Raw genomic sequence first — 6955 nt, forward strand, 5'->3', positions numbered from 1 at the left:
ATGGGAAGGGCGGAACTAGATTGGGAGTGAGCAGGTATGGGCGGGGCTTGTGGGGCAGAGCGCGTGAGGGGCGGGGCAGGAGAGAGGAAGTGAGGGGGCGGGGGCGGGCGGAGGGCTGGACCGGTTTGGGCCGCTTGTGTCTGAGGCGGCAGACCCGAGGGCTTTTCCTCTGAGCACGCGGTGGCGTTCGGGCCTGCAGAGCTGGGTGGGCGCACTGTGGTCTTGTGGCGGGTGGGGCTTCCGACCCAGCTTGAGGACGAGCAGCCTCCGGCCAGGTGTGGACGGGGCCTGGGGTGGTGCTGGTGGGGGACAGGGTGGAGCAGTGCGGCCTGCCTCTCGGTGTGTCATTCGTGTCCTTCCTGAGGTGCGGACAGGCCCTAAGCCAGGTGTCCGGAGCTGTCTAGGCCCAGGCCTGGGTGCGGGTGTCTGTGGAGCAGTGCGGCCTGCCTCTCCCGGTGTGTCCTTTGAGCACATTCTGAGGTGACTTTGGTGCGGCTAGGCCCTGAGCCAGGCGTCCGGAGCTGTCTAGGCCCAGTGCCCGGGTGCAGGTATCTGTGGAAGTGTGTGAAGTGCGGTCTGCCTCTCCCGGTGTGTCCTTTGAGCACATTCTGAGGTGACTGCGGTGCGGACAGGCCCTGAGCCAGGCGTCCCGAGCTGTCTAGGCCCAGACCCGGGTGCAGGTACCTGTGGAAGTGTGTGAAGTGCGGCCTGCCTCTCCCGGTGTGTCATTTGAGCACATTCTGTGGTGACTTTGATGAAGCCAGGCCCCACGGCAGGCAGGCCCCACGCCAGGGAGGCCCCACACCAGGCCCCACTCCAGGCACACCCCAGACCAAGCAGGCCCCACACCAGGCCCCACACCGGGCAGGCCTCATACTAGGCAGTCCCCACACCAGGCCTCATACTAGGCAGGCCCCACACCAGGCCTCATACTAGGCAGGCCCTACACCAGGCAGGCCCCACACCAGGCAGGCCCCATGCCAGGTCACACACTAGGCCTCACGCCTCCATACCTCATAAGCACTGCCACCACCAAGAGGGTGGCCTGCAGAGTGGGGCGGGGTCTTCTGGCTGTGCCGGACCAGGGCGGGGCCTGTGGTGCTTTGCAGGAGCAGGTCGGGACTGGGGAGCTACTGCAGGGCTACTGCGGGGTTCCCAACCTGCAGGCATGGGCCGGACTCCATGCTGGTGACTCTGACCCTCTCCCGGAGCCCCAGGCTGTGCTAACACAGAGGCTGGTCCCTGCGGGCGATTCCTTGCTTCCAGGCCCATAGGGCCATGCAGCCGTGAGGCGGCTACTGAGCTTTGTGGCCAGTGCCCACTGCCAGCCCAGCCTGGAATGAAGCAGCCCGAGGTGAGCCCAGCTCTGGGCGGGGCTTGTGCAGGAGAAAGGGTGGGCTAGAAAGAGGAAGTGAGTGGTCCAGGGGCGGTGCTTCAGAGACAGAGCACGTGAGGGTCGGGGCAGGAGAGAGGAAGTGAGCGGGGCGGGGGCGGGCCGAGGGCTGGACCGGTTTGGGCCGCTTCTGTCTGAGGACACAGACCCGCGGGCTTTTCCTGTGAGCGTGTGGTGGCGTTCGGGCCTGCAGAGCTGGGCAGGCACACTGTGGTCTTGTGGCGGGTGGGGCTTCCGACCCTGTCGCGACCACCTCGACCAGCAAGGAAGATGCAATCCGGGATTCTTCTCAATGGGGTTTATTCAGGAACCTTGTAACAAGCTTCTCTCCCACTCGCTTCTGCCCGCTTCTTCTTGCTTCTTCTTCCCATCCGCTCCCCCGCTCTGGTTATAAGCCTCCTGGATGGTCAATCCCGAAGCGCCATGTGGCATATACCGATAGGGCTGCAAACACGGAAGCAAACTAGGAGCCAAGTCATAGCCATATAAGGAGTTGTTTTTACAGAGAGCACTCGTCACTGGGAAGACGGAAGGCGGGAGCCAGCGCCATCTTTGGTCACAGCCACGCCATGAACCAAGGAGCTACAATGATGCTTTTATGGCCATCTTTGGTCGCGGCTCCCGCAGCTCTCCACACGACCCGGTCCTGTCAGGCGCCAGCGGCTTTTCTCCGGAGGAAGTGCCTGGAGGCCGCGGGCTCTGCCCGGTCAGCTTGTCTGTGGAGAAGGCGGGACGCAGGGCCCTGAGCAGACCCTGAGGCTACTGCGGAGGACAAGCGGAGCTGAGCGAGGAAGAGCGGCCTCTGGCCAGGTGAAGACGGGGCCTGGGGTGGTGCTGGTGGGGGACTGGGTGGAGCAATGCGGCCTGCCTCTCCCTGTGTGTCATTTGAGCACATTCTGAGGTGACTTCGGTGCGGACAGGCCCTAAGCCAAGCGTCTGGAGCTGTCTAGGCCCAGGCCTGAGTGCGGGTGTCTGTGGAGCAGTGCAGCCTGCCTCTCCCGGTGTGTCATTTGAGCACATTCTAAGGTGACTTCGATGAAGCCAGGCCCTACACCAGACAGGCCCTACACCAGGCAGGCCCCACGCCAGGGAGTCCCCACTCCAGGCACACCCCAGACCAAGCAGGCTCCACACCAGGCCCCACAGCAGGCTGGACCCACACCAGGCCGGCCCCACACCAGGCCCCACACCGGGCAGGCCTCATACTAGGCAGTCCCCACACCAGGCCTCATAGCAGGCAGGCCCCACACCAGGTCACACACTAGGCCTCAGGCCTCCATACCTCATAAGCACTGCCACCACCGAGAGGGTGGCCTGCAGAGTGGGGCGGGGTCTTCCGGCTGTGCCGGACCAGGGCGGGGCCTGTGGGGAGCGGGGCGGAGCCTGCGGTGCTTTGCAGGGGCAGGGGGGCCTGAGGCAAGCGGGGCAGAGCCAGCAGCACTTTGCAGGACAGGGCGGGGCCTGGAGCAAGACGAGGCCTGTGGGGAGTGGGGCGGAGCCAGCGGCGCTTTGCAGGACAGGGCGGGGCCGGAATCAGGGCGAGGCCTGTGGCGAGCGGGGCGGAGCCAGCAGAGCTTTGCAGGACAGGGCGTGGCCTGGAGCAGGGCAAGGCCTGTGGGGAGTGGGGTGGAGCCAGCAGCGCTTTGCAGTACAGGGCGGGGCTGGGGAGCTACTGCAGGGTTACTGTGGGGTTCCCAACATGCAGACACGGGCTGGACTCCATGCTGGTGACCTCGACCCTCCCCTGGAGCCCCAGGCTGTGCTGACACAGAGGCTGGTCCCTGCAGGCAATTCCCAGCTTCCAGGCCCATAGGGCCGTGCAGCACGCTCCGAGGCCGCCACTGAGCTTTGTGGCCAGTGCCCACCGCCAGCCCAGCCTGGAAGGAAGCTGCCCGAGGTGCGCCCAGCCCTGGGCGGGGCTTGTGCGGGAGGGGGGGGCTAGAGAGAGGAAGTGAGTGGTCCAGGGGCGGGGCTTCAGGGACAGAGCATGGGAAGGGCGTAGCTAGATTGGGAGTGGGTATGGGCGGAGCTTGTGGGGTAGAGCATGTGAGGGGCGGGCAGGAGAGAGGAAGTGAGTGATGCGGGGGCAGGCCGGAGGGCTGGACTGGTTTGGGCCGCTTGTGTCTGAGGCGGCAGACCCACGGGGCTCCGGCAGCTCCTTCCTCTGAGCGTTGGGCCTGCAGAGCTGGGCGGGTGCACTGTGGTCTTGTGGCGGGCTGGGCTTCTGACCCGGTCCTGTCAGGCGCCAGCGGCTTTTCTCCGGAGGAAGTGCCTGGGGGACGCGGGCTCTGCGCGGTCAGCTTGTCTGTGGAGAAGGCGGGACGCGGGGCCCTGAGAGGACCATGAGGTGACTGCGGAGGATGAGCGGAGCTGAGCGGACCCTGAGGCGACTGCGGAGGAGGAGCGGAGCTGAGCGGACCGTGAGGCGACTGCGGAGGAGGAGCGGGGCTGAGCGGACCCTGAGGCGACTGCGGAGGAGGAGCGGAGCTGAGCAAGGACGAGCAGCCTCTAACCAGGTGCGGACGGGGCCTGGGGTGGTGCTGGTGGGGGACGGGTGGAGCAGTGAGGCCTGCCTCTCCTGGTGTGTCATTCGTGTCCTCCTGAGGTGACTGCGGTGCGGCCAGTTCCCTGAGCCAGGCGTCCGGAGCTGTCTAGGCCCAGGCCTGGGTGTGGGTGTCTGTGGAAGTGTGTGAAGCAGTGTGGCCTGTCTCTCCCCATGTGTCATTTGAGCACATTCTGAGGTGACTTCGATGAAGCCAGGCCCCACGGCAGGTAGGCCCTACACCAGGCAGGCCCCACGCCAGGGAGGCCCCACACCAGGCCCCACTCCAGGTACACCCCAGACCAAGCAGGCCCCACAGCATGCCCCACACCAGGCAGGCCACACACCAGGCCTCATACCAGGCAGGTCCCACACCATGCCCCACACCAGGCCTCACACCAGGCAGGCCCCACACCAGGCCCCATAGTATGCCCCATGCCAGGTCACACACTAAGCCTCACGCCAGGGCCCACACCAGGCCCCATACCTGGCCCCACACCAGGCAGGCCCCACACCAGGGCCTGTACCAGGCAGGCCCCACACCAAGCAGGCCCTGCACCAGGCAGGCCCCACACCAGGCAGGACTCACACCAGGCAGGCCCCACACCCTGTCCCACACCGGGCAAGCCCCACACCATGCCCCACACCGGGCAGGCCTCACACCAGTTAGGCCCTACATCAGGCCCTACAACAAGCAGGCCCCACACCAGGCCCCACACCAAGCAGGCCCCGCACCAGGCAGGCCCCACACCAGACAGGACTCAGACCAGGCACATCCTACACGTACCCCACACTGGGCAAGCCCCACACCATGCACCACACCAGGCCCCACATCGGGCAGGCCTCACACCAGGTAGGTCCCACACCAGGCCCCACACTAGACAGTCCCCATGCCAGGCCCTACACCAGGCAGGTCCCACACCATGCCCCACACCAGGCTCCACACCATGCAGGCCACACCAAGCAGGCCTCACAGCAGGCAGATCCCACGCCAGGCCCCATACCAGGCAGGCCCCCACACCAGGCAGAAACACCAAGGAGGTCCCACAACAGGCTCCATACCAGGCCCCACACCAGGCAGGCCCCATGCCAGGCAGAAACACCAAGGAGGTCCCACAACAGGTCCCACACCAGGCCCCATACCAGTCCCCACACCAGGCAGGCCCCACGCCAGGCCCCACACCAGGCCCCACACCAGGCAGGCCCCAAACCAGACCCCATATCAAGCAGGCCCCACACCAGTCAGGGCCCCACGCCAGGCCCCACACCAGGCAGGCCCCACATGAGGCCCAACAGGCCCCACACCATGCCCCACACTGGGCAGGCCACACACCAGGCAGGCCTCATACTAGGCAGGCACTACACCAGGCCTCATACAAGGCAGGTCCCATACCAGGCCCCACACCAAGCAGGCCCCAAACCAGGCCCCATGCCAGGCCTAACACCAAGCAGGCCCCACCCCAAGCAGGTCCCATACCAGGCCCCATACCAGGCAGGCTCCACACCAAGCAGGCCCCACGCCAGGCCCCACACCAGGCAGGCCCCAAACCAGGCCCCATATCAAGCAGGCCCCATATCAAGCAGGCCCCACACCAGGCAGGCCCTACGCCAGGCTCCACACCAGACATGCCCTACGCCAGGCCCCACACCAGGCAGGTCCCACGCCAGGCCCCACACCAGGCCCCACAACAGGCCCCATACCAGGCAGGTCCCACATCATGCCCCACACCAGGCAGCCCCCACGCCAGGCATGCCCCACACCAGGCAGGTCCCACACCAGGTCCCATACCAGGCAGCCCCCACGCCAGGCATGCCCCACACCAGGCAGGTCCCACACCAGGTCCCATACCAGGCAGCCCCCACACCAGGCAGGCCCCACACCAGGCAGGTCCCACATCACGCCCCCCACCAGGCCCTACACCAGGCCCCACAACAGGCCCTACACCAGGCCCATGCCAGGCCCCATACCAGGCCCCACACCAGGCCCTATACCAGGCAGTCCCCACGCCAGGCCCCACACCAGGCAGGCCCCATACCAGGACCTACACCAGGCCCCACACCAGGCAGCCCCCATGCTTGGCCACACGCCAGGCCCCATACCATGCCCCATACCAGGTCCCACACCAGGCAGGCCCCACACCAGGCTCCACACCAGGCAGGCCCCACACCAGGCAGGCCCCACACCGGGCAGGCCCCACACCAGGCAGTCCCCACGCCAGGCCTCATGCCAGACCACATGCCAGGCCCCATACCAGGCCCCACACCAGGCAGGTCCCACACCAGGCACCACGCCAGGCAGGTCCCACACCAGGCCCCATACCAGGCTCCAGACCAGGCAGCCCTTATAGCATGCTCCACACCAGGCAGGCCCCATGCCAGGCCCCACACCAGGCAGGCCCCATACCAGGCCCCACACCAGGCAGGCCCCATGCCAGGCCCTATACCAGCCCCCACACCAGGCCTCTAGCTGGCTGCACATCTGTGCTGACAGCTCAGGGTCTGTGCTGCAGCAAGTCCACATATCCGAGTCCAGGGCTTCCCTGGGTTCAGGCCTCCCTGAGTCCCATTTTTTCTTGAATCTGGGCCTTGCCTGCGTCCATCCCTTCCCAGAGTCCTGTTCTTCCCCCAGGCCTTCCCTGGATCCAGGCCTTCTTTGGGTCTCGGCCTTCCCCAGGTCTCATCCTTCCCTGGGTCTGGGCTTTCCTTGAGCTCCTGGTTTGGGCTTTCTCTATGTCCGGGCCTTTCCCTTGTTGGCAACAGCTCCAGTTTCGGCCAGCTCTGACTAGTCCTGCTCTAAAGGATGTCCGATTTCTATTGTGGCTCATCTAGAAGTGGAGCTGTGGCTCAAGTGGTACAGCACTGGCACTGAACAAAAACAACTCAGGGAGAGCACCCAAGCCCCTAGTTCAAGTCCTAGGACCAGCACAAAGAGATTTTTGTTTTCATAACATAGGTAATACATTTTTTGGCCTGTCCTGGGGCTTGAACTCAGGGCCTGGGCAATGTCCCTGAGCTCTTTC

Source organism: Dipodomys ordii, unplaced genomic scaffold (assembly GCF_000151885.1).
Source record: "Dipodomys ordii isolate 6190 unplaced genomic scaffold, Dord_2.0 Scaffold173, whole genome shotgun sequence".
Classification (NCBI taxonomy): Eukaryota; Metazoa; Chordata; class Mammalia; order Rodentia; family Heteromyidae; genus Dipodomys; species Dipodomys ordii.